The 27,254-nt window shown below is 41.5% G+C and overlaps 1 protein-coding gene and 1 long non-coding RNA gene across 8 annotated transcripts in view; one reads left to right on the plus strand and one right to left on the minus strand.

Annotated features, from left to right (window-relative positions):
• The window catches only part of NDST2 (N-deacetylase and N-sulfotransferase 2), a 130,139-nt gene that overhangs the window by 65,732 nt on the left and 37,153 nt on the right, over positions 1-27,254 (plus strand). For 5 of the 7 annotated variants that reach the window (XM_027459792.3, XM_027459796.3, XM_072039538.1 and 2 more), the window contains one exon: positions 15,208-15,268. The exons of 1 other annotated variant lie outside the window; for it this stretch is intronic. The gene's annotated coding sequence lies outside the window, so the exon portion shown is untranslated. Of the gene's footprint in view, positions 1-15,207; positions 15,269-25,381; positions 25,652-27,254 lie in introns of all 7 variants that reach the window. One more of the 7 variants, XM_027459795.3, reaches the window with a different exon arrangement.
• Positions 10,508-13,467, minus strand: LOC140002730 (uncharacterized). Its single transcript, XR_011810020.1, has 3 exons — positions 13,261-13,467; positions 12,622-12,740; positions 10,508-11,369 (listed from the first exon to the last, which is right to left on the minus strand). It is a non-coding gene; the product is annotated as an uncharacterized lncRNA (long non-coding RNA).

Consider the following 27,254-nt stretch of genomic DNA (forward strand, 5'->3'; position numbering starts at 1 on the left):
TATGTAATAATTCTTCCTTTTTGTGGTACCGTACAGATTATTTTTTCTCAGGTCACTGATAACAGCCTCCACCCCTAACTTAATAAACTAAGTATCATCCTCCCCTGTGGCTACTCCTGCTCAGGAAGGTCTCTAGAAATGTTCAAAATACATACAAAAAAAAAAAAGATTCGGAAAAGTTAGGCCCTTTCTCCTGACATCTGTTGCAGTTTTTTTTACCTATGTATGTGCCTGTTTTCTCCCTTCTTATCCTTAAACTAGATGCTTTTTTTTTTGTTCTGCATTTGTATTGCACACTTTGTAAGGCTTTACATCACTGTGGCTACAGTGATATAATTTACAAACATGTTTTTCCTGAAAAAGAAACTGCTAGTGTTGTCTCCTCCACTGCTTCTAGTGGATCAGAGCATCTGTCCATCAAGACTCACAGTCCTGCTACTGACAGCCTCTTACTGCTTAAGAAAAAAATTTTGTAGAAGGTGATTAAATTACACTTTTCCTAGATGTTTATCATGAATCTTCAGGAGTAGAAAAAACTCTTGTACCTTAAAACTGGAGAGTTTCTGTGCTTCCTGATGTTCATTACAATTAATTCAAATATGTTTATTATATATTCATACTTTTATATATACTTATATACTATTATATATTCATACATATATATTCATACTTTTCTCAACATCAGTGCTAATGTTATGGTGAGCGCTACTGGCTAATTTTGTATGATGTGAAACTATATCATCTCAAATCAGACAAGTTTTTGCCTCTGAGTTTCACTGTGTATTCCCTTGGTCTTTTATTATGAATACTAATTAATCGTTCTTAATCAGTCTAGTTTCTCCTCTTGACTGTTTAGGGCTTTTTAATGTGCCTCTTGAGCCTATTCCCTTTCTGATTTTGAGGGAGTGGGAGCACGCACAAACAGACTTCAGATTAAAACTTTAATGTTAGACTTTAGATTGGTTTATTTATGTTATTCTTTTTCATTAGCAATTTCAATCCATGACTTCAATGTTCTGTTGTTTTAGGATGAAGAGGTAGGAACTGGCCAGTGTTTTCACGGGGGAGAGAGCATATTAATTCTTGTGCTACTCACATTTTCATTCCTCATATGCATATATATAAACTTAATTAGCATTTTTACTGTCACTGCTTATTAAGCACACAGCATACCTTCATGAAGGTGTCTATGTTTTTTTTTTACCTTTTTTATGAGTTAGTAATTCATCTATGACCTTTAAAAAAAAAAAAGTATGTGTGATTATACTTTCCACATTTTGGTACTTTGCTTTTATTAACCTTAAATACAATGTGCTATTGTGTTTCTTCTTCTTTGATTTGTCTGAAGGTAATACATATGTAAATTATTTTTTGGATTACAATTGGCTTGTATTGCCAGAGTACATACAGTTCTCGTCATAGGTCACGTGCAAGCTGCTTTGGGTACTCTTTAAATGCATCAGACACACACCAAAAAAAAAAAAAAAAAAAAAAAAAGTAATAATAATAATAATTTCAACTCCTTTTCTAGCTAAAGAAATCGGGTTTATTAATCTAAATCTCTCTGTGCCATCATCTGTGTTGCCTCAGAGCACAGTGCTAGTTTAAGTCTTTAAAATCTCTTCCTACCATCAGTTTGGTTAGATCAAATAGATACGTTCGTCATTCACCAGTGCTACAATTTTACCAGTTTTTGTTGGCAACTTGCTTTATGTCAGTGCTGCATGCCATTTTTCCTGAATTTTTATATTCTGCACTTTGTATCATGATTTGTATAATTTGAAAGTTGTTTCCCTATGGATTGGATTATGTTTTTCTCTTAATAGAGAATGTTTTTATTAGACTCTTTGTAATCCTCTACACATAGCAAATCTTTTCCTACCTCATTAATGTGATGTATTCTGGTTTATAACTCACTGTGATCACAGTCTAGTGGCTTCTGTCATTCTACTGTGCTTCAGTCTCGCTTGTTGTATTATTTTCTTCTTACATGGCAGAATAATTTTCTGGCTTTTATGCCCCAGATGTTACCGGTTTAAAAATGGAACAGAAATTAACACTCAACTGAGAAGACCTCAAACACTATCTTTTACCATTTTTATAGGCTCCAGCGTATGAAGGCATTCTTGATATCTCTCACAGGGAGAGGTTTTGAAAGGGGCCTGGGCTAAATCACAGCTCTGTCATTTCCACATCCCTCTGCTGTGAGGAATACCTGGGCTAACAGTGGGCTGCTCAGAAAAAAACAGTTATCCAAAATCCCCAACTGTGTCCCACCCCCCACCTTTTCCTTTACCACCTAATTTGTCGGCATGACTCAGTGCCCCTCCGGCCATAGCCAGCCTCCAACAATAGCTATCTGTTATGTGCTCAGGGCTTATCATCCACTTGTCAGCAATCACGCATTATTTCCATACCACAGCTTCAAAATCTCTCCCTGTCTTCAGAGCTGCAGAGAGCCCTTGCTTTTCCGTGTCGCCTTGGCTATAAAGCTGGTCGGTGTTACAGAGGGTCCGGGTGACTGATGGAAAGGAGTATCTGCTGGCAGGAGATTGTTGAGAGGAAAATCTACGGGCAGAGTCCTTTCCCAGTAAACAGGAGGTTTTAGCAGCATCTTCAGCTGTCACCAACAACATGCTGTCTGATGGGGCATTCCCTGATGCTTGCTGGAGCGAGGTGGTGGGATGGTTCCTCTGCCTATAGCAGCCAGATGTATGGTGCAAGATGGGAATGCTTCATTTCTCCAGTGGGAATGCCTGCAGGCGTTGGTTGTCAGTGTGGCTGCAAATATTGCTGTCCTTTGTGGCCCATCTGTCCCAAGTAGCTGTTGCCGACATCTCGGGCTCATCTCCCCAGGGGCTGGGGAGAGGGTGGCCTGTTTTGTAAGAACTTCGCTGTGATAAATTAACTTTCTCTTCAATGATTGCATAGGGTACATCCAAGTGAGAGGCCATAAAGTGACGTGAAAGCATGAGCGGGGAGTTACAGGTCTGTGTGGGCAGCAGTTGGCAGCCTGGGCTGGCCAGCACCTCAGCGAGAGGCCTGGCCTGGTCTCTGCAGGCACCTTCAGCCTCAGGGGCTCCTTGGGCCTGCTTTTTCCAGCGGAACAAGCTCTCCTCCCTCCTCCTCAGTGCTCCAGTGGGTCACTAATGAACCTCAGCAGGAAAAGACAAAACCAAGTTCATGAATAGCGGTACAGTCCCCTTCTCCTGCCCACCCCCACCCTGTCCTGGGAATGTGCTGCCCACACAGTGACCAGAGAGGAATCTGGAGGCAATTGTAAGATAATGCCATATCAAATGTTCTGTTCTCACACTTTCTGCTTGTATTTTCAAAACTGTTTACATATTTCCTTTCAGTTTGCATGAATAAGCACATCACTCTGAGACTAAAAAGGGGAAAATACATTTGCAAATGTGTGAAGCCACATAGCTGTAATAAATTGCTTTAATTACATATGGTGTGTTTAGTTTCTGGAAGCCTATTGTGCATTTCTGCCTGCAACAAGTAGCCTTTCCTGTTTGCTTGCTGCTGTTTACCAGGCTGGCCATCCTCCCAAAATAATCCTTATCCAAATTCTGTGTTCTCTGCTCAACAGACGCTCACTGCGATCTTTTGATCCTCTGATGCTCAGTGTCATCTTGGGTGTTGCGCTGGCAGCCAACAGAATGTAGAGACTAGGTTTTCTTGCTAGAAATTTGGTATCTTACCGTATTTTTAACTAAAACCTTTTAAATCTGGTTTATGATGTTTTTAGAAAGAAACAAAGTTACAGCTGAAGGCAAAGATGTCTCAGTTGTGAATAGCTTTTCTCAAATAGTGAGCTCTGGTGGATGTCATTTATATCACCCTCCTCAGGCAGTCACAACTCCTGGGTATTTGAACGGTGTTGTTACATGCTTTTCTGCTGTCGCTGTTTCTCAGGGTAAGTGCCATGCTCCTTCTATTTTCATTTTATTTACTACTCGACAGGATTGGGAAGGTGTGCTCTCAAAGTGTTTTAGCTTATTTATTTTTGGTTGACAAAAGCTACAGAAACATAAAGTATAATTATGCTGTCTCTACCACTGTCTAAATAATATTTCTCTTTTTTGTTTCTTGTCTTACTGATATTTGTATTTGACCTATTGTTTGTTTGTTTCAGTATAGAATATGAGTGCACATTTGTTCTATTTTACCTGTCATAAAGTAGCTAGTGTTGGAGCTGCCAGGCTTAAGTTATTCCATACAATCAGGAGTGACTTGTTCGGTGAGGAAGGGTCTGGCTTTGAAGACTTCCAACTTGAAGTTGAAAAAGAGGGGGGCAAAGATTAAAGGCACGCTTTTCTGCATTATATTGCTGAGGAAAACTGTTCACTACTGTTGGGCTTAAATGCAGAAGAGAACTGTCAATCAAATTTTCTCTTCCTCTGGAAAAAAAATAAATAAATAAAAAAGATCAGAAGGCCCAGAATCAATTTGGATACCTAAAATAGCCCATCTCACTATGGTGGCCTGTCAGCACCCATCGTGCCGCCAGCCTTCTCTGAGGGGCTCCAGCCAGGTTGATCCTAAATGTCAAGAAATAACCTTTCTGTAGTCCTTCCACAACTGGGAAGCAGATAGTACTCATTTACTCCCCTGCTCATAATGCTTTGCGTGTGCAAAAGGGAGTTCTTCCTTCCTGAGCCTCTCTCTAGAAGTTGCTGTGCTCTCAGGATATGATGACTGTATTAATGAATTCATCAATCACAATAATCTGATTAAATTGATGGGGGAGAGGGAGCCAACAGATGATACAAATAGATTATTTTAAGATACATGAGATACACAATTAGTGACTGACTCACTCGGCATTACAATGGAAGTGGTGCACAAGAGGTTTACGGGTAACCAACATAAGTTATAGTATATACTTTTTCTGAGAGGAAGGCTCATGTACTGTCACGGGGACCTGTATATAAAACAGTGGCAAAGCAAAGCATGCAAGAAATACCATATATGTATTACTTTAATATTTTTTTTAGTATGGACATATATGTGTATATGCATTGTGCTTAGTAACAGAATAGGATACGGACAGTAGTACAATGAGGGAGATTAGCATGGTACAGGCACTTTGGCCAGGACCTGGTGAATGTGTTTTCAGGCACAGAGGAAACTGAGACTTGAGTAAGAAGGGAGTTGCTTCATGTCCCTGAGGTTTCAGGGGTCAATCCCTTAGAGTACAGAGATAATGGAAGGGAAGCTTTCTGTCAGGGAGCATATGTTTTTGTGACGATTACACTGTGTGTAGATTAGGACTTCTGGGAGGGAGGGAATGGAAAGATGTGCTTGGAACACAGGGCCATCTGCCAGTACCTTGGCATAGTCATTTCATTAATGAGAAGCTTATTAGCTTGAGTCCAGCTGAGATAGACAAGAAAGGCAGCAAAAAGGACAGAAAATTGTCATCCAGTCGCCATTGAGATGGAGAAGAGACAGCTCTGATAACATTTAAAATCTGATTTTGTAAAAAGAACTGTTCTTGTTCTGTTTGGTAAGAAGGTATCAGGCTTGTTGAAAAAATATTTTCTTAAATGTTGTGTTGCACTGTGGGATGTCCTTTGGTAGTGAAAATGCACAACTAATTATGAGTTGGAATTGACAGGAAGGTGGTAGAAAAAAAGAAAGGATAGTGATTTTTATTGGGAAACTGGTTTTGCATCAAATGATGGCCTTTAGTAAGCACTTGAAGGTGCCCTGTACTGAACATAATGTATATCACATCTGTGGTGACGAAGAATTGAAGCTGGAGGACAGAACTTTGAGCCACAGTCCTGTCCTGGCTATGCCAGCAACCTCGGAAAGTGCAGTGTGGCTGGTGCTCCATGCGAGCCAAAAACTCAAGGGTGCTCTGAGCTGGCAGAGAATAGTGCTCCGGAGGAAGCAGGCAGTGGTTAGCAGTCTGTGTGCTCAGTGGCTCTTACCTTGGACTGTGGTTCTGCTGCTGACCTGGTAAGTGCCCGTGCCTGTGCTCTGTTCCTCAGCTTCTCTACCCTGTAAGCCAGAAAAATTAGACTTCCCCTGTTTTAGTGAGAACTTTGCTGTTATTCTGTAGAAGTAGGACTTTAAATGCTATTTCATTTAAACAGCTCTGCTTTTCTTTTGACATTTGAGTCAGACTTGAGTCAGGGTGAGATGGCAGAGCCTTTGCCTGAGGAAAATAGTGGTTAGAAGTACAAAGTGGTTTCAGTGTTGTTATTGGGGCAATGATTTCCCTTTTGTCTGTTTTGATAATATTCAGGTTAGACTGGTAGTTAAGCTGAAGGGTAAGAATCAGAAAAAAACATTTCCAATGAATAGCCCTATGATCTGCAACTGCCTGAGTCCCTAGGAGCATGGATGTGTTCAGGACCTGTTTGCAAGGGTTATACAATTCACCAGGAAGATGGTCTGGTAAATAATGCTGGATAAGGGCAGTTTCTGTTCACACTGCTAGGATAAAAAAGGCAGTTTCCCCTGACTTTTTTTGCTGATTTATGAGCTAACTCAGGGGGTTGTCACTGACTTTGTCTATTGTAAATCTGTTAAAACAAAAGGAACATGCATCTTCAAAACGTGAGTAAGAAAATGTAGTTTAGGAGTATCAATGCATCTGAACAGAGTGTTCCTTAACTGAAGGGGATTTGGTAGGTCATTCACTTTACAAGCTCACTTTCTATACTGAGGAGGGGAGAAGATTATTAGCAAGAAGAAAATCCATGTTATCATAGAGATTACAGTGGTCTATGGTTACGTCCCAAAGGAGAAAGATATTTTTTAATACAAAAAGAAAACCACACCAGCACCAACAGAAAAAACACTTTGCTGTGATTCATGTGTAATGCATAGACAGTTCCATGCCAGAAAAAAAATATTATAATACTGCATGGCATGGTGTTTATATGCATAAACATATGTGCATGTACCAGCACAACATCAATGTAAATCCCGACCCTGTGCCTATTGAATTCAATGGAAATACTTCTGCTGGTTGTGCTGAGCATTAGATCTGATTCTCACATGGGCGTGTAAATGTTGTATAAAACTCCAGCAACGTTTCTGCTTTAGGACTTTTTTCTACCTACCTTAAAATGCAGCATAGCTGATTGTCTTAAAAAACAATTATCTTGCACACTGGGCCCCGCTGTGTTTCATCTGCTGAAACACTGATAGTATCCTACAGTGATAATATTCAGATGCCATGTCACATGCTTTTTAGTCTGATGGTTCATGTATTATCTTTTTCAAGTAATGCAAGAATATTGTTGATCCCACAAGGGCATGGTAGGTCTGGGTTTTGGCTCAATTTACAGGTCTAAAAGGCTTTGCACTTAGTGAAGCCATAAAGAAACCTCCAGCTGGCTGGATGCCTCTCTTAAAAACACAAGTGTGGCCTTACTGAGAAATGGTGCTGAGACAAAGTTGTGTATATTTCGATCTCGGGGAATGGGAGAGGAGTGGCAGGGGGGCCTTCGGTAATGTTCCAGGGAAGCCAAAAAAAAATCAGATGTTCACATGAAAACACATGGAATTTAATGACTGATTGATTGAGCTGGAATTGCTGTGGAAGGGTGAAATAAGAAGGGGGAAGAGAAAGCAGGAAAGCAGCAGACAGCTTTTAACTTGAGACTTGAGGAGAAAGTAAGAAGGGAAGTGGGCATTTTCATTTCACCGTCAGCACAAAAGCTCCCTTAGCTGTGTATGTGGACTGTGAAATCGTGGAGCTCTGTGCAGGGTTTTCCTTCCAACAGCAGAGCACAGGGCTGAGTGCCTGTGTTATGCACGGCTTTGCTTTAGTGCCTTTCTGGGTCAGTGGTTCTCAAACAATGCCGCACAGAGCTGCTTTAGTCGTGCTTCCACGAGTCAGTCTCTAAGTACTGACGCTTCTCCCTGATCGTAACCCAGTGGCCTAGAGGATCTGCAGGCTTTTCTGACTAGCTAATCTCAAAGCATTTATGGTGTTCCTTGAACTCAGGTTGGTTGATCATGTGTACCTTTTTCAGATGCCATTCTTCCTGGCAATTTAGCCACAGTCAATTTGTTGACTTCAAAAGACCAAGTGAAAGGATGTGGCCAAGTCCTTGCACCTGTGGCACTGAAAGAATCAACACTCCTCTTCTCACATTGTTCTTGTGCTGCTCTTTCACCAGCCACAGTCTGTATGGAGCGTTGTCTCATGGAGAGTAAGGAGAAAAGAATTACTGGTACATGCAAAGATCTTTTTCCAGGTGTAGTAAAGAATTGGATCGAGCAGCTGCATTGTTTATTTTCTTTTAAAATGGATTTTGGGTGCCGGGTTGTTTTACCTCTGTGTTGCAGGATGTATAAAGGGATAGGGATGAGAAGTAGAGTTAAAATGGTTCATTTGTGTGTTCTTCCAGACACACTTATATGGGAGTGGAGACTTCTGTGGGTGGATCAGGTATATTATTTTCAGCTGTGGCAAGGCTTGGCAACTATTTGAGCATTTCTATAGCCAACCTTGGTGGCGACTGGGAGCCGCCAGGGAAGAGGGAGCAGTCTGTTCGACATTTGTGCATTCCTCACCAGCTGACTGCACCTGCAGTGCTCGCCATCAGCAGCCAGCTATAGAGGCGTTTTGGAAAGCACCATCAGTCAGGAGCAGATCTTGAGAAAACTGTGGGGAAAGAGAAAGAAAACTGTCACACCTCAGTGTGGGAAAAATCCTGAAGGTACAGGGCTGTTTCTGAGCATTGGCTAAGCTGAAACTGGGGCTGAATGGTGGCTAAGCATGGAAAATGTAATTGGGTAAGAAGTTTCAGTTTCTTCATTCCCCTAATCCTCCTAAAAGCATCAATTATTTTTACATTTTTTCTGTTTCCTTGTATGCAAATTTATTTCTCTCACCTATTGAAAAAGGCATAATGCACCTAATTAAAAAGGTGTGGATATGGCCAATCTGCTAACAAGTCTAATCCTTTCGCAATTTGGCTTCAAGATACTATATTTATTCTGTTTTCAGATTTGGCTTTCGTTCAGCTTTGTGTTTTTGCATCCAGGAAGAAGACCTCTATCTGTAATTTTTATTTTGTTTATTGGATGGAGTATCTCTTCTCATTAAGTATCTTTTGTGTGCAACCAGCTGTGATACGGCTGCTTACTGGGCATCTTAGAAGTTATTACTGTGAACCTGAAAGTACATACAAGGAAAGCTGTTTAAACAGTGCATTAAAGCTGAATTATGGACAAAACTCCATTTTCTTCATCGTAGTGTGCCTTTACAGTCATATCAAGCTTGTGTTTTATACCTTTTATTCGGGAATAGATTATTAACTTTATTGTCTTTTCACCTTTTTACAGAAAATAAACATTGTTAATTTTAATTTTAATTGCTTCCTTGGTGGTGGAGTATCATATCTTGGAACTGCCAATTCATAACACTATGGGCACATTTGTGGGGTTAAGTGAGGAGATGCTTAAACTTTATTAGTTTCCCCCCCTCATATTCTCAGTTATTGGAGGAATCTCCTGTGCAATGTAGAGTGCACTTCATATTATGATAAAAGACAGAGATAAAAGTAAGCATAAGGAGCCTGAAGAGGCAACACTGTCCAGATCAAATATTGACAGTGATAAATGAAAAATGTAGAAAGGGAATTACATGGACTTAAAGTCAGCAGGCTTCTGACTTTATTTGCTGTATATAAAGGAGGAATAAAATGTGACCCTCTTCCTCTTGAAATTCCCCATGGTATCTGTCAACTTTGCTGTCAGTTGGGGGGGGTCACCACTTAGGCATGAAGTATTTCTATAGCATTCTGTTGCCATCAGGTCCTTTCCTGGGAATCCAGTTCCCAGGTGTTTTCAGGCTGTCTGTCTGGAAGCTGAACACTGGACTGCCTTTCATCCAGCTGGTAATTTGTTTGCTGATTTTTAACAAATGCTATTTTTATTGAGATGGTGATGACTCTAGGACTGGTACAGGGGAGATGTGGCGTTGCTTTGTCTGTAGGAGCCATAGTTTATTAGGACCAGGGAAGGACTAGTACCAACCTGGTTGCGGTTAGTTTTTTGGGGTGCTCTTCACTTTGACTGTCTTGAGGAGGAGGAGTCTAAATTTAAAGTCATGAGCAGAATTGCTTAAATGATCTGAATGGAGCGAAAAGTTTAAATATAGAGCTCTGCTCTTTAACCCAGTAGTTGAGGGAATGCTCAGTGCTATCATCTTAATTGCAGCATTATTGTTAGGAGGCAGTGGCTCTGTGGCAGAATGGGAAACATAAAGTCATAGAATGCTTTGGGTTGGAAGGGACCTTAAAGACCAACTAGTTCCAACCCCCCTGGCGTGGACAGGGACATCCACCACTAGACCAGATTGCCTGGACATCCAGCCTGGCCTTGAACACCTCCAGGGATGGGGCACCCACAGCTCCTCTGGGCAACCTGGTCCAGTGCCTCACCACCCTCTGACTGAAGGATTTCTTATTACTACATAATTTAAAACTCCCCTCTTTTAGTTTAAAACCCTTGTCTTTTCAATACAACACTGCTGCTGGAACTGACAGTCTTTTAAGATATATCTGTCTAATACTTAAATCACATTTTTTCCTTCTTTCAAGACCATTCTGTGCCTGTTGATGGAACAGACAGAAACAAAGGGAAAAAAAAAGGCTTGTATCAATGGAAGTTTGTCAGTTGAGAAAGCTGTTTCCTTCCCACCCACGTGATGAGAACAGAAAGCATAGAACAAGGAAAGGTCTTTTCCCAATGTTTTAGCTGTTGCCATCTCCCCCTCCCTCCCTCTCCCCCTCCCTCTTTTTTTCTTTTTTTTTTCTTTTTTTGTTCTTTTTTTTTTCTTCTATATTTCTTCTCTCAGAGTTGGCATGATTTTAGCTGCCAGGCTGCAATGTTGCGAAGAAGGTTGTTACTATCTTTTTTCCCATTGGCCTTGGTAGCAATTGGCTAGCTTTTTTGCTTGTTGGGAGATACGCAGCTAACTGATAGCAAGAGAGGAAAGAACAGAGACAAAGACGGAATAGAATTACAGTTTTAACACTTCACTGCTTGCATTACCCTTTTTAAGAACTGCTGGAGCTGTCAGGGTCATGGGCATTTCTGAGCAGTACAGGTTGCAAACAAGCACAGTCATGCTGATGACAGACTGGGACTGGGCCTTCCATAACATGAGGAGGCATACAGGGAGGAAAGCTTGCTTTTATTGTCTGCAGACAGGATGATACCACACAAGGAGGATATGCAAGACCTGAAATAGGGCATTGGCTGAGTGGTGAATCAGACTAAGCCATTTGCTTCATGTCATCTAACTGATGCTGTTCCTCCCTCATATGCCTCTGCCTTTTTCTTCTGTTTTGAAAGCTTCTCCAGTGAACTATGTTGAGAGCAACCTGTCATACAAGAGAGAGGGGAGGAGTTTAAGAGATCATTTCTAGAACTTTGAAAATGAGGCTGCTTTCCCTTATTATCAGAAATACAAATTCACTTAAGAGCTTTACTGGGTCTCCAAAACAATTTCTCTTCTCAAAACAGTTCTGCAGGATGCACATAAGTGAGCTTTATGTGTTAAGATAACCTGCACATACCCTGATGGTAGATATCCTTGATTAACTATTTCAGGTATATCCTTACTGCCAAGTTTCCTTCTCTTTCAATTACTTGGAGGTGCACTTTACTTTGTGGTGCTTCTTTCCAAGAGCACTTGCATTTTCTGACAGTGACTTTTTCTGGTAATTTCTCCTTGGTTTCACGCTTTCCCATATAACTGCATGTCTTTTCTTTCCTCCCTCCCTGCACTTTCCTCTGTTTTTCTGTTCGGCTGCTGTGATCCATCCATCCATCCTTCTCTCCCCTGTGCACTAAATGTCAACTCTGTTTTTGGTCTGTGTTGCCTTTGTGCAGCTTCAAACTGTAAACCTACACAAGTATTTTGGTGATCTTATAAAATATATGTTATTTGGGAAGAAATGCAGATTTCAAGTTTCTCTGCTTTTTATTCTCTATCTTGTTCTTTTACAGAAATTAACTAAAAATCCTCCCCAATCTACTACTAATCAGGGCCTCCTACTTGTTGTTTGTGTCCCTTTAAATCCTTTAATATTTAGACCTTATCAAGGTTTTATGTTTCCCAATATATGCTTCCTCATTATATATTTTCACTATGCTTCTCTTTTGGGCTTTTATTATTATTACTGTTTTTAAACTAGGGTCTGTCATTAGCACTGTTTCTCTGCGGTAATTACAGAGACACACAGAACAGAACTGCTGTCTGTATGGTGTTCCTTGGACTGTTTGCCCACACTGAGGATAAGATCTTCATGGGAAAGTAGTTATACTTGGTTGAGCTCCTGTGTGAATACTTTTCTTTTAACTGAGTGGACCCTGTTATATCAAATTAGCGTAAACATTAAGGTTTTTCTGCTGAGAAAAACTAAGCACCCTTCTCATTTTCCAGAAAGCTGTTTTGTCCTGTAGTGGTGAAGTGGACCACACACATGCTCTTGTATGTGTCCTGGGTGTTCCAGAGAGCATCTGTTATGTTTAGGTTTGGCTTTTTTTCCAGGGTAAAAAATCAAGTGAAATTTTCAATGAGGGTGGTGTTTGAGAAATAAAACTGTCAGGAAAATAAAAGTCATTGCTTACTGAGTCTCCATACGGTGCACCCCTCGTCTCAGAGGAGCTCCTTAAGGAACTTGCCTGGCTGGGTTCCTGCGTGCTTCAGGAGCTTTCCCACTCTACTGTTATGGCTGGTAGATTGGAAACTAAATACAAACATGGGAAAAGATGTGAAGCTCCTAGAGTTAATGACATCTTTGCAAAGTCACTTAATTGCGTGCTAGGCAGAGGTTCATGCCATTAGTGAATACTTTGATGCCGGGAGATGAAATGTGTTATTCTCTGTGAAGCGTTTGGGAGTTTAGCAGCTGTTGATGATGGTGGTAACGTGCACTTTGTGCTGGTGCTTTCCAAACATACAAATACATCTACTTCTCATGGACAACATGGGCAGATGACTATGTATGAAGGAGGAAAAGGGAAAGTTGTTAGGCAAGGTTTTTCCCACCTAACTTGGCTTTCCATGGATGTTGTAGCAGTGTCATCCATCAGTGTTGTTTTATACCAGTCTGTTAGCTTATGGGTCTTTACAATAAATCTTGCGGTGCAATCAGATTTGGCCAATTCCAGTCATACATCTCTGACGGAAAAGTCTGTCTGCTTAATAATAGCAATCCATATTTTGTCACTGGCTACTTATTGCATTTAGTTTAAATTTCTTGTTACCTTATTCAATTGATGTTAAATACTGCCCTCCTGTCCTATCCTACCAGGATAAGGACAAGATAGTGTTTATCCTAATGTGTTAGGATTTGTGGAGACCAGGGATGCAGGCTTCCTCTTCCCGCCTTCCAGAACTCCTCAGTGCAGTTACGTAAGAATTCTAGAACTTTCCAAACAAAAGGGCGGCCGGGCAGTCACCAACCATAGCTTTGCGTGCCACAATGTAAGGAGGACATGAAACTGTTAGTGCATGCCAAAATGAGGGCTACAAAATAGTGAAGGGTCCAGAGAGGAAGACATACGAGGAGCGGCTGAGGGCCCTGGGTTTGTTCAGCCCCAAGCAGAGCAGGCTGAGGGGAGGCCTCATGGCGGCCTGCAGCTCCCTCATGAGGGGAGCGGAGGGGCAGGTGCTGAGCTCTGCTCTCTGGGGACAGCGACAGGACCCGAGGGAACGGCATGGAGCTGGGACAGGGGAGGGTCAGGATGGGGGTTAGGGAAAGGTTCTGCACTGGAGAACCAACCTTTTCTGTTAAGAAAAGGTGCTTCACTGAAGAACCAACTGGCGGTTGGCCACAACACCGAGCCTGACAGAGTTCAAGCACTGGTTGGACAACACTCTCAGGTACGTGGTTTGATTTTGGGGTGGTGCTGTGTGGAGCCAGGAGCTGGACTCCATGATCCTTGAGGATCCCGTTCAACTCAGGATATTTGGTGGTTCTTGTATCACAGGAAAAGAGGAAGGTTGTGTACTGAGGACGGCAGAGGAAGAGTAGGTGTGTTTTTCTAAACTAATCCTTATCAAACCTGGAAAAATGAAAAGAGAAAATTTTGCTGCTCTTTTAAATCTGCAGTTTAAATGTGAGGAAAGCAGGGATCTGGGAATGCTTGGTTTTATTTACAGGCAGTACAGGTGTAGTTCTTGTTTACTAGTTGGCTGTAGAGGTATTAAAGATTATTGGAAACTCAAAGGTCAGTGTGTCTGCTGAATCAAGGTCTGTGTGAGCTGGAAAGCTACAACAGAGTACTTGTGTATCTGATACACTGCTGAGGTAGATCATCTGCCTTTAGAGGCTCTGTACAACAGGCACGATAAAATCACCCTTCTAGCCCCAGCCCTGTTCTAATATGAGCTGTCTTTGTGGATTTCATCAGCTCCACTGAGGGCTTTCCACTGGCAAGCTGGCGTATGTTGCCTGTGTGTGTACCTGCACAGAAGTCACCTGAGCTTCGCTTAGTTTCACACAGTAACTTTCATCTGTGTGATCACCAGCCAGGTAGAGGGGTGGAGGAAGGGTGTAACTCAGTACTCAGGAGGTTTGTTTTTGATTCATAGTATACCTTATGGGCCTGACTCTTTTAAAGGCTTTGCCAGTACACTACGCAAACTTTGTCACACCACTAAAGTTTTACTGAACTGATTCAGCTGTGGCTAACACTAAAGAAATAGCATCTTATAGTTTGCTTTGTTCACTGTTTCAAAGGCAGCAATCCTAATGAACAGATGTGAGAAATCACATTAGAACGACTCTGGCTTGTCCAGTTCTCTCAGCTCAACCGCATTTGCTTGTTCTGTGAACTTTCATTTTTCTTTGTGGTTTACCTCTGAGTCCAGGTTCCTGTTTTTTTTTTTGTTTTGTTTTGTTTCTTTTTTTTCTTCTCTCCTGTGCTTGTCATTTCTCATCTCACAACTCTCTTTCTCAGTCTTGCACAACTGAGCCTGCTAAAGTACAACCCGACATCACTGTCTAGTCAGTGCCAGCAAGGCTGTTGTAATGGCCTTGTTCTGTCCTCATGCCATGGTTAGTGTAACGTAATCATTACCTTGGTTCTGGAGAGCGAAGGTGCTCCTGCTAAGTAAATGTTTACAAACACTGATGGAGGCTAACTTTAGGGAAGAGAGACAGAGGCTGTGCTTAAAGTCTTGTTTCTTTTTTATTTATTTTAAAACAGAACGTAATTGCTGAGAGAAGCATCTGATGAGTGTTTTTCCTTTCCCAAACTGCGATCAGAGGTAAGTGAAGAATCTTTTCTGTCTCTATGGTCTGCTATCTCTAGATTTGGCAAAGGGAAGAGCTTATTTCTGTCCTTTTGAGTGGTCATGTGTCAAAATAAGAGTTAAGGAATCAGGTAGAAGGAGGAGGCTAGACTTAAATGCAGAAATGTGATGTTGCACTCCTCCTTCCCAACCTTAGAATGATTTTCAGAGGAAACAATTCCACATTTTTTTGTCTTCAGTCACACAGCTGTCAGCATGGAGTGACAGCAGAGTTGGTTTGGATTAGAAAGGAATTTCTGATGTAGCTCCTGAGTGAGATAGGAATAGGTGTTTGTTTAATGCTAAATATTATTTTATTTGAATTAAGTGAACATTTGCATACTTTGTGGGCAAAATTTGGGGCAACATTTTTCAGTATGCCATTAATTCTAAATTTGAAGAGGAATGGGAAGGATGTGGGCTAGAAAGCTTTTAAAGTTTCACATATTGCATTTCACAGAATCTCTGACCTGTGCATAACAGCTGTAAGATCCCTTTGGGAATGATTATATTTATGTTGCTCCCAGCATACTGGAACTGCATTCATGACTTATACCCACAGGAAATATCATAAATGTAATTAAAAATAGAAATATTGGTGTGGTCTAAATTCTGTGCTGGAGGAAAGGAGCCCTACTTTTTTTCCTCAGTTCTGTCTGTATGAATAGTGAGGGAAAGTAATTCTTGTGAATTATGTTTAGCTCATAAGCTTGAATATTATACTCTAGCAAAAAAGCACTGGTCCTGTCCAGGTGCCTGATGCAGAACTTGCATCTGGATCCTGTGGTATTTATGGCTTTCAGACACTGTGGTACGTTGAAAATGCCAATCCTGTCTTAATGGTTGTAATTCCTACAGTCATTGCTGCAGAAGAGGGATGGCGTGGCCATGTCTTTTCGTCCATTGAAAGGTTCCTTGATTCCTTGCCTCAAACAACACAGAAATTTGCTTTTGTGTGTGTGCTGGAGAAGTCTGATTGAAATACTTTTTCACCAGAATGCCTGAAGAGTAATCTTGCTTACAAGGATATCTCAGATTGCTTTATGCAGGCAGGTCATTATGGCTTCAGCTGTGCAGAAAATTAGATGGCGAAAAAATGGAGAATGGAACAGTGCATTTGTTATGGAAGTAGGCTGGGTTTATAAAAATGAAATTACAGGAGCTCGTACTTAATGCTGAGTTCTAGTGTACAGAAACTCAGGTGGTGAGAAAAATGTACTAAAAGGACAACTTCAGATTCTTTGAGCCCTTCTCACACTACAGATCCGAACTTCCTCTCAACCAAAAGCTAAACTCCAACCCTAATTATCCTGGGAAGCCATAGATGAGTGATACTGTTGCCCAAATGAAAGATACCTTACAGGGCAGGTCTTCTTGTAGCTCCCACTTTCCTTAGGCAACCCCCCCTTCCCAGCCCAGTTCATACTACAGCACTATGCTTTTTCTTCCTCACCCTGATTTTTCTGGTGATATGTAGAATAGGGCCTCGAGCATTGATATAAGGATTTCAGAGGGTTGGAAAAAAAGCAGTAGGTCCCATATAGCTGGTGTTTCTTCATTTTCATAGTTCATTCTTCTGGTATGATTCAAATAGTAAATGTGTAAACCTGTCTTCTGTAAACTTTTTGTTGTTAATTTGGAAAGTACAATCTGCAGAGACTAGTAAAGGAGAAAAAAATAACTTGAAACACATGATAAAGATTTTTGTAACTGTTGTGATGAGTAGGGTGGTAACAGAAGCCAGGACGACTGTTGCAAACTCCAAAGTAGAAACAGAATAAATTATATAAAAATTTGTGATAGTGTGGAATGAGTGTAGTGAGCAAATTGGCATTCTGTACAGCTTGAATAGTTGTGTTATTCCGTAGATGCTTGGTGTAATATTCACATGAGAAATTGTTAAATTAAATATAATAAATGAGGCAGTGAAGATACCATTAATGGAATTCATGCTTTATACGTTCTATTAATGTCAGTGCATATGTGACATGGCTGTGAGAGCAAAGGGAGAATAATGTTTCGTTTCAGATACGGCCACAATAAATTGCCACCGCGCCTTTGGGTTCATTGTGAAAGAAAAGGTAGGCAATGGGGGAATAGACAAATGTAGAAATTTTAGCAGATGAAGAAGGGATCATGCAGTAGAATATATAGCCAGGTAGGCCAGGCAGAAGCCATTTGACTGTATTTGAAAGTGGAAGCACTGGAAACTGTAAGTTACTGCTATTTTAGCAGTGGACTTTGGGCTTTCTTTGTGCTAACCCGTGGTTAGTTCAGCCCTTGTGTTAGCGATACTTCCTTTTGGTTAATAATGTTTTAATGTTACCTACAATGAGATGCATGTGCCAATAATGCTACACACTTAAATGTCAGAAAAAGAGATAGTACCACAAAATGCTAGCAGCTTACTTGCATAATTTTCAAAAAATCTTTATATAAGCCTTTATGTTCCTAAAAACCTTTCTCTCAACTCTGTACAGTCATAGCTGAAGCAGAGGGAAAAATTACACCTTTTCTCTTCCATTACACGTTATCTTTTTACCATTCCTAACTGTGTCTGTTTTGTCATGTCAGTTGGTTCTGTTAAGGACTTTTCTGCCAGGTATTTCTTTGCAGTCACAAGTTCATCTCTTTGTCTGGGGTAGGTTATAGTAACCAGTTCCTCTGAAACTTTCAGAGTTGATCTAATCCCATCAGTGAAGTCCTTGAAACATCTCCAGAAATATGCTGATTTACTTCTGGTGTGTCATCATGACGTCATGGCACCTCTAAGCAACAGAGATGAATTCTAGTGCTTGGACAGGATCAGGTCTTGAACATTTTAATTGTTTTTTTGGACTGAAGTTTTAAGAGAACTGGCAGGTTACAGTGGTGGGTTTTTGCCGATTACAATTTATATAAATTTATAAAGATTGGCTGTTGCTTAAGATGAGCCTGTTGAGTATTAAAATGAATAAAAACTAAAATAGAACTGTCTCAAACTGTAGGCACTTCTAAGCGAGTATGAGGAATGTATAAGGCTAGCTACCTGCATAGCAACACCTGTAACTTCATTATCCTTTCTTCCATAATAACTTGTTTTATCCACAAGTGGTTTTTGGAGATCTGTTGGGAGATGAAAAAAATGTGAGCACAGCTGAACAGAGACAAAAAAATTAATTACGAAGTGTAAGGGCATGAGTCTGGTGCTCTGATGGGGTCACTTGCTGTCTTCTAAATGTATTACCTATTTGTCAATTGAATGGCTTCACTCCAACCCTTTCCACCCTTCTTGCCATGCATTTTAAGTGAATGTAATCTGACGGTTAGGAAATGCTGTGTTCAATACATCAAGAGCTTTTTCTTTCTACTTCTATTTGGAGGAGGAAAAATAGCACATTGCCCTTAAGTTTTCACCTGTAAATGCAAACCCATGTTCTTTCTTTCTTTCACCTTCTTCCATAAAATGAAACCCAAGTTATGATTCATGTCTTTATATATTACAAAACTATATTAGTCTCTCAGATTATATTTTCTGTATCTGGCATTAAAGCTGTTGATCCATTTGGCATTCGCCAAACTGCCAAGGTCTGTCCTAGAGCCATGCTTAAAGGCTTGGAAATCAACTTAGGTTGTGATTACGGACAACTTGGAGGGCTTCCCAGAAAAGACCTGTCCGATCACTAGTCAGAAGAGATGAATATTGTTTCCATTGATTTTTAAATCTGTTTTTGCAACCGTGGTTATACCAGCCCCTTGTCAGGGCACAGTAAGAGGCAGGAGGCAAGGGTGACCCCAGTGCAGGCCGTACCCTAACTGATGCTGTCCCACAGTTCTCAGCACAGCCAGCAGAGCTGGGTGCTGGTCCATCGACACTAACAGGCAAGGTGAGAGAATAACCAGGCCCAGCCTCCATCTGGGGTATAAAAGACAGGGCTGGAGACAAGGCTACAGCGTGGGCCCGAAGTCCACACAGGTGACAGGGCCAAAGGCAGGACTGGGTACAAGCTACAGCATCTAAACAAGGGGTCTTTCTAGGAGATGAGCTGCCTCCAGCATAAGGCTGAGGTCCACCCAGGAGATGCGGCCAGAGGCAGGGCTGCAGGCAGATACACCTACAACACAGCTCAGGCAAAGGGCAAAGGCCCAGACCCGAGCTTTAACTGGGACAGCTGGGCCATAAGTAGAGGGGTGAGTGCAGATCCTGCATGAGGATGGTCCCTGCCACTGAGTGCTAATGACATCCACAGGGTCCTGTGGAACAGGTTAAAGACAAGGAAAAGTTGCTTGCTCTGCATGCTGTCATCTCTCACAGATTATAATGATATAACTGGTGCCTATAGCAGATCCCCTTTGTTTCTCTGAAGAGGAAGAAAAGGGTCTTCCATCACATGCTTATCCTGGCCCCTGAAATTCTTGTCATCCCTGAAATGGGCAGTTCATTCCAAACAGTGTGGGTGATGGCTCACTGGTCACCTTATCTAAGAGACAGAGGTACGTTTTTAGGGATATAAACCTTTTACAGGTTTTTGTCTGTTTGTTTGTTTCCCTTAATCCCATAGTCAACTACACCAAGACCTTCTCAAGAACTAGTTTTCTATTTCAGTGGCAGGCTGAAAAAAAATAGTATGACTTAATTGTCTTTGAAATAGAAGTAGGGTAGATTTCACCAGTGACAATATAAACATTGAAAACAGCTATAAGTCTACCTAAATCTTTTTAATTCTACTAAAAACATTTTATTTGCACATATTTGACCTACACAAGTCTTCAAGGTCCATCTACTCTGTTGCCCCCCATGCCCTTCCCAATACTGACATTTTTATATATATCTTGTTATGCCACTAAGTTATTGTTGGGCTTCATTGTAGTTTTTTCCTTGTGCTATGAAGTGGATCTCTTGTTAACCTCAGTTAAAGGATAAATTCAGGACAGGAAGCCGTTTCTCTGTTAACAAACAGATTCTGTCTGGGATAAATGCATCCTTAAATCTTCTCCTGTCGTTTCTGCAGCTGCTACAAAGGGTGAAAAGTTTTTCCTCCTCCCTTGGTGATCCATGGAAAATTTGCTTTGTATTTAAGTATCTTTTGAGAAGAACTGAGGTAATTAGGATTCTTTATCAATATTTGAGTGAGGGAGGATGGAAGGAACTCAAAAGACGTTTAATTTTTTCAGGTATTAGTGTGGTATTAAAGTACCTCACTAATGATTTATACCAGAGGAATGGTAGAAGAGATGATCCTTTGGTGCTGCCAGAAACATAAACCCTTGGTTCAAACTCCGCAGGGGCTGAAATGGGTGCAGACTTCTGTCTTTTGATGGACTTTCACTTTTAAACCTCAGGGAAAGTCTGTGAAGAGGTAACCTCCTTCAGTCCAGTTTTCAAATCAAATTGATTTATCACATTGGCAGGGACGAAGTTATTAAACTGACCTTCAGCTTTATCTGTGAACAGAATGGCAGTGAAGAAGGTGTTTTGCCTTTGTTAGTATTTTTCCAGAGGAAAAATGCAAACATATTTGGTTTTCGCTGTCTTCAGCAAGATTTGAGGGACTGGCTGCAGCACATTCAGTGTGTTGTTTCTACCTGTAGTGAAGCAAGATGAAGGAGTGCAATGGTGAGCAAAGAAGTGGGGGGACAGAATCTGTGCACAGAGGAGACTGCTGCATGTTTGATACTGAAGAACTGGGTGGGAAATTCTTGTTTGGCACATGACTGTAAACCCTGCTAGATTTGTTATGTGTTTATGTCTGGAGGTCAAGAACTGTCCAAGGATAGTACTAACAGGGCTGTCAAGCCATGCTGGCTTACAAGTAAGAATCCAGGCTTGGTCAAGAAGATTTTTCAAAGAATGCAAACTAAATGAACACGTATCTTGCTATGTCTTGGTGGTTCCAGAACCAGTTAGGCTCTGTCTGTTTCTCAAGTGCAAACAATGTAAATTGCATCCTAAACCTGAGGTATTTTGAAAACTACACAACAGAAAAGCATGTCTGTCTGATGCGGCAGGGCACAAAAAATCTGTTTTGCGTCCCTGTTTCAAATCATTTTAAAGGTTCAAGTAACAGCTTATAGTAAAGCCCAATAAGTGATACATCTGGGAGAATTATGAAGTCTGTTTTGGGTTATCAAGCCAGGACTACAAGATAGGTCTGTTAGGAGATCTGCTTGAACAGTGGGACTTTGCTCCTTTTTATTTAACTTTTCAAGATTGGGTTATTTACGAACTAAGGCCACTTCAAACATGTTTACCTTGATACCATATACCCTTTTAAGCTACTACTAATACAAAGCACGGTGAGAGGTTTGGTCTAACCAACATCCTGGAAATGATGTCGTTACACAATATGACCCCGGTCAGCAGAAATTATGCAAATACTGCTAATATTTTGTAACTATCACCATTCTTAGTTTAGGGATAGAGACTCTAAAAAGCCTTCTACTGACAGTTGGTTCTGTTATTCAGGTAGGTTTTCCAGATTATGAATCCTTAAAATAGAGGAAAGATTTGGGTTGTTTCAGAAATGCTGCAGTGGACACACAGTTTCAGACAGTGACAGAAGGCAGGCTTTTATCTGAATCATGACTAGATGTTTTGAATTTACCTTCATTTTCCTGGGTATCACCCTGATGAACATCATTTAAAGTCTGTTCTAATTCACAGTTCTACAAAAATTGTATAAAGAAGATATCGACTCCTCTACAGAGAATTAAAGCTACTGATGATTGGTTTTATTTTTTTGGTAACCATTCCTTGCCCCCTCAGAAACAGTCTGCTGATCCTGGTGGAAAACCACTGCTCTGATGTTACATAACTCTGCAGCTGTGCTTCAGCTCTCACTAGTTATTAAAATAAATTGAGTAGTGAATGCAGAGATCAAGTAATGGTGTCAGAAAGGTCTTAATGTATACCACAGCCTGCTCAGGGAATGGTGTAGAGAGACCTACATGGTTGTCCCAGCCTTCATGAAGGGGAGCGTGTCTGGGAAGGGGAGGCTGTACTTAAGCATGCAGCACTACAGGCTGTCCGGTCACTGGTATCAGCACGAAGCGTCTTCTGCTGTATTGCCAGGGCTCTTTGAAGAGGATCGCCACAAAGCAACGTTGAGCAGTGCTAGAGCTTGTGTCCTGCCTGGGTAGTTAGGACTGGCTGTTAGGAAAATATCTCTGAAATCTTACTGTTGCTGCCTGCTAGTATGAGGACATAGTGGATGTACTTGCCTGTAAGGGATGCTCAACAGAAAGCTGTTGATTTTCTTGTCTGCTTGCCATTGACCTGAGGCACAGCATGGGATGGTCCTGGAAGGTGGGGTCGAGTAGGAAACTGAGGGAGGTTTGGGTAGAGAGGGTGGAGGAGATCTAGCCTCTGCGAAAGACACTGAAGTTTTGACTTCAGGCAGTGAGCAAAAATTGCCTGTCTTCATGTACGTGGAACAACAGTAATTCTTCTAACATTTTCTAAGTGAGTAAATTGGAAAAGACTACCTGCAAGTGTCCAATAAACCAGAATCCCTGTAAAACACTGGAGGCTGGAGGAAAATGTATTAAGTGTTTGGTGAAAACTGGTCATGAAAGTCAGGGTTATTTTAAAAATCAGGCCTGCATTGTGTGGAGTCAGGATTTTCTGTCGTCTTTGTGATTAGTGGAGTATTGAGAGGTTTCCAACATCTGCCTTTTGCTCGCTGTGGCTTGAATGGAAACGATATGTTTACTGGCAAGGATGGCAGCCAGAAGCTAAAAATTTAAATGATTTTAGGTTATGTATAAATGAAAATTTTTGTCAGCATCATCCATCTGCAATTCACAAAGTTAAAGAGGCCTGCAGAGTTGCAGGGCTGCATTGTAGCATGACAATTCTGTGAGAAGTTTGTTTGTTTTAAAGAGGCAAGATAGAGAGTTGTCTCCTCTGTTAGATGTGGAACCCCTGTTTTTAAAAGGTACTCAACATCCATTTAGCTTTTGTTGATTAATTAGGGCAGCTGCGTCAGTTTCTTGTGTGTAATCTGTATCCCTCAGCACCTCATCATTTATTCACTGCTTAGCAGTAAATATCAGTATGTCTGGGTGCTTTTCCTTCTGAAAGACTTCAATGCTTCTTTCAGTTTTCATATTAAATGAATAAATAATTTGCTGTGTTTTTGTAATGTATCTTCCAGGATGAAACAGCATTGAGCAAATCATTGTGTTATTATGGGACAGAACAAATACATATGTGCATTCTGAGTTAGTTTTATTGTTAATTTGAAAGGAAAATCATCTAATTTATAATAAACAATTTAAACCATTTTAGCCCTTGCTTCCGGGACTTGTTCTTGTTCCACCAGAGCAATGCGACACTAGAAAATACATATCTTTCAGACAGTTCTTACTGCAGCTACCTGGTCTTTTTAACTGTGAGAAACTAGCCATCCCACAGAAGCAGGTGAAGTCACAGGAGGTAACTGCAAGGGCCTAATCATTGACCCTTGTTTCTGATTTTTCTTTTTAGCTTGGTCGTGTCAGGAGAAAATTTGAAGGAGGTGCTTTGTTTGCTGTATAATAGAGGCAGCGACTGGATCGATCAGATTCAGGCCTCTTCCAAAGCTCTCGAATACCCTGTAATACTCTGTTGCATGAAGTTTGCAGTGTCTTATTACAGAAGTGTTCGCTGGGGGCTGTCAGCTCCCGTTAAAATAACTCTTCTAGAGATGTGTGCTAGTGTGTCATCCTGTCTGAAAACCCTTTTCTTCCAAACCCTGTCTGGGAAAGGATACAACTTTGAGTGTACCTAGGGCACTGTGTCTTCAAAGAGCAGGGTACCCTGCCATGCTCATCTTGTTTCTTCCAGTGCATCCTGCCTGCCTCTCCGCTCTTCTAGAGCAACACTGCCTATCATGTTCTGAAATACAGAACCGCTCTCGTGACATTCTTTTGGGGGTTTAATGAGAGTTTATCCCTCCCACCATTACGACCAAACACACTTGGTTAATGACAGAGCATACTCTCAGGTTTATGTACTTGTTCTTTTAGCATGTTAATTTTTTATTAGTGGTGTACAAGGAGGTGATTTTTCTGTGTCCATCTGCAGATTTATTCCAGTCTCAGATTCCAATAATAGTGGCTGAATATACTTAGCTGGTGTGCATTTGGTTTGGTTTGCCTTTTTTTTCCCCCCCCCTCTGATAATGAGATCAGTTCACTGAGTGAAACTGTGAGCCACATTAGGGCAAGAGAAGCAATTTACTGCTGCCGAATGCATTTGCGGAGCATAGTTTCCCTCAGCTTGTCAGCTTGTCAGTCTGAAGGCATCCATAAACCCGTGACAGCTTCAGAAGACAAACTCCGGCAGCAAGCTGTCAGGGTGCCAGGCACTGCTGGCTGTGTGGGCTGCCTTCCTCCCCTCTCCCCCACTCACCCTCCCTCTGTCCACCCGCCTCTCTTCCCCCCGCCCTGCGTCCCTCTACCTTATTGGTGTGGTTTTAGGTGCTGCTCTTCTCCACGACAGCACCTTTTTGCTTTCCCCCTTGATCTCCTGCCACAGGAACAAAAGGGGAGCTGGCTGCCAGCGGTGCAGCACCTGCCCGTGCAGTCCGGGGAGCGGAGGGGAGGAGAGTGGGAGCCCTGCATCGCGCTCTGCCTGAGCCGGCAGCGAGCTCGTTCAGTCACTTTGCTTGAAATGCCTTTGAACTGCTGCCAGATCCCATTGTCTGCCGTGCAAATGGAGTTCAACGCCCCACTGCGATGAGATGCACAGTGTGTTAAGAGGAGGAAGGAATGGAGCTGTATCCCCACCCTGAAGGAGCATCTCGGATCTGCGGTGTGCCATGATAAGCTGAACACTGGACCATGCTTCTCTTACTTTCCCTTCATTGTTCCTGGGATTTCAGGGAGTGATGTGGAAGCTTTTCAGAGGGGAGCTGCAAGGCGAGATAATTTCTGGGGGAAAGCTGCTGTGCTTTTGGGCTGCTTATGTGGGACTGTGCTTTGCCCACCACCCACCTGTAGCTGCAGTGTGATACACCAGCTAGTGGTTAATGGTGTGTGTTTGGCTCAGCAGTGGTGTGCTCTTTTTTAGCGTTAATTTGTTTACATTTTTCCATTTGTCTGTATTTAAAATTCCTGTATTTTTAGGTTCACAACATGATTTGAGAGATTTTGGCAACACTGAGTGAAGGGAAGGCAGCCACTGCTGGTACTAATGGTTCAGCCATCTACCAACTGTGCAGCCCAGCTGCCCTTCTTGGGAAAGGCCAGCTTACTTTATTTATGATTCCTGTGAAGAGCAGTTCTCGGGCTTTCCACTCCCCTTGCTTTGCCTTTGGCTTCATGTATTTCCTTGGGCTGCTGTCTGTCAGACTCTTTTTGAGAGAGCAACTTCACCTGTGGACACCGCTTTTAAAGGTAGGAATTTGGGTATTTGCACTTGTGCATGCTGTTCCTTATCTAATTGTTTCTTAGGCTGTTACGAGAAAACATTGTTTGCTTTCATGCTTTGTTATTTGACTGTTTGTTTAACCAGTCACCATTTGCAAGGACAGCGCTTTGAGAGGAGGATGGAGGAGCTGTTCTTTGCTGACTGTTAGGCAGTGCACTAAGTGGAGTTGGCAGGGCTTGTATCGCGCACTGATATGCCTGCTATGTTCCTTGGTCATTAAGCTCTTTGCTAGTTCCTTCTCCTCCTCCTTCCGCTGCTCTCCCTTTCCTTCCCTGATAGGACATGTTATGGTGATAGGATGTTTCTGCATCTAACCTTGCTAATGGGTTACAGTCAGGTTCTGAAATGTGCTGGGAGAAAGACAAAATCTTTCAAAAAAGCAGGTTTTAACTGCTGCACGCCTTTGCCTAGACTAATGCTCGTGTTCTGCTGAATATACATACTGACCTGGCCCTTCTTTATGTCCTCAATACCTGATCAGAAATTGAACAGATATCAGCAGTACTGGTAACTGATGAAATCTTTGTAAAGGTTAGAGCCATTACAGACAGAACATTTTAAAATCAGATAATATCGTGTGTGTTCCCCAAGGACTAATGCAACCACTTTTTCTAGTGGTTTGTCATACAGCAATCTAAAATCTCATTTGCATCTCAAGAGCAGAGCTAGTTGTGCTTTGTTAATATTAAGCAACTTGAAAGATTAGGAATAGATATTTTTTTTGGTAAATGTTCTTCTTTTGTTTCACCAGGAACTAGGAAAAGAAAGGTATTTGGCTAACTGTGTGTTTGATTTTTGTTTTTGAACTCCCTGGGAAATAAGATTCACTTGGAACACTGAAGATTTTCTGGTCATGAAGAAATTTCTGACCCTTGAGCTGAGATGCAGCTGCCATTCTCTTGGTCGGGGCACACTAAACAGAATCGGGACCTTAAAAAATGTCCTTCAATTAACCCGTCAATTTCATGCTGGTAATAGTGCTGCTTCTGTGGTGCAGCCAAACACTGCAGATGTAGGAAACAAGAGCTTGGCCTGGAGCACAGACCAGAAACTTCTCACAGGGCCTCTTCTCTTAAGGGTCTTAGTTTCTTCCTCTTGCTGTCATGAGTGTAGTCAGATGATGAGGCTATTGTGTAGATGCAGCTCCTGCAGCCTAAAACCTTCTCTCTACTATGTGACTATGCAAAAAGGAGACATTTTCAATTCCCTTCACTCCCCAGCTTCAGCTCATAAAGGATTAGGAAGGGTGGTGCTCTCTGCTTAAGCGATGTGATATGTTTCAGGCTTGCAATGAATTTTTTTTCTCTGTTATCGTAGTTACTTTAAGACTGTGGCCTTTCTATATGCTATTAAATTCCACAATCTAAAAGAGAGAATGAAATGGTGTAAGTTGACAGGTGCATTTCAGCAATACAGAGCTGAAGTAACCTGTCAAAGGTCACATACTGATAACTCCAGGAATCTTGGGTCGTACCTCACTGCTGGATTTGACAAGCAACCTCCCATATGGCTTTTTGCTTTAACGGTTTGAAAGAAATAACTATAAAAATATAAATGATCTTTTCATAA

The sequence above is a fragment of the Anas platyrhynchos genome, chromosome 6 (assembly GCF_047663525.1).
Source record: "Anas platyrhynchos isolate ZD024472 breed Pekin duck chromosome 6, IASCAAS_PekinDuck_T2T, whole genome shotgun sequence".
In the NCBI taxonomy this organism is placed as follows: domain Eukaryota; kingdom Metazoa; phylum Chordata; class Aves; order Anseriformes; family Anatidae; genus Anas; species Anas platyrhynchos.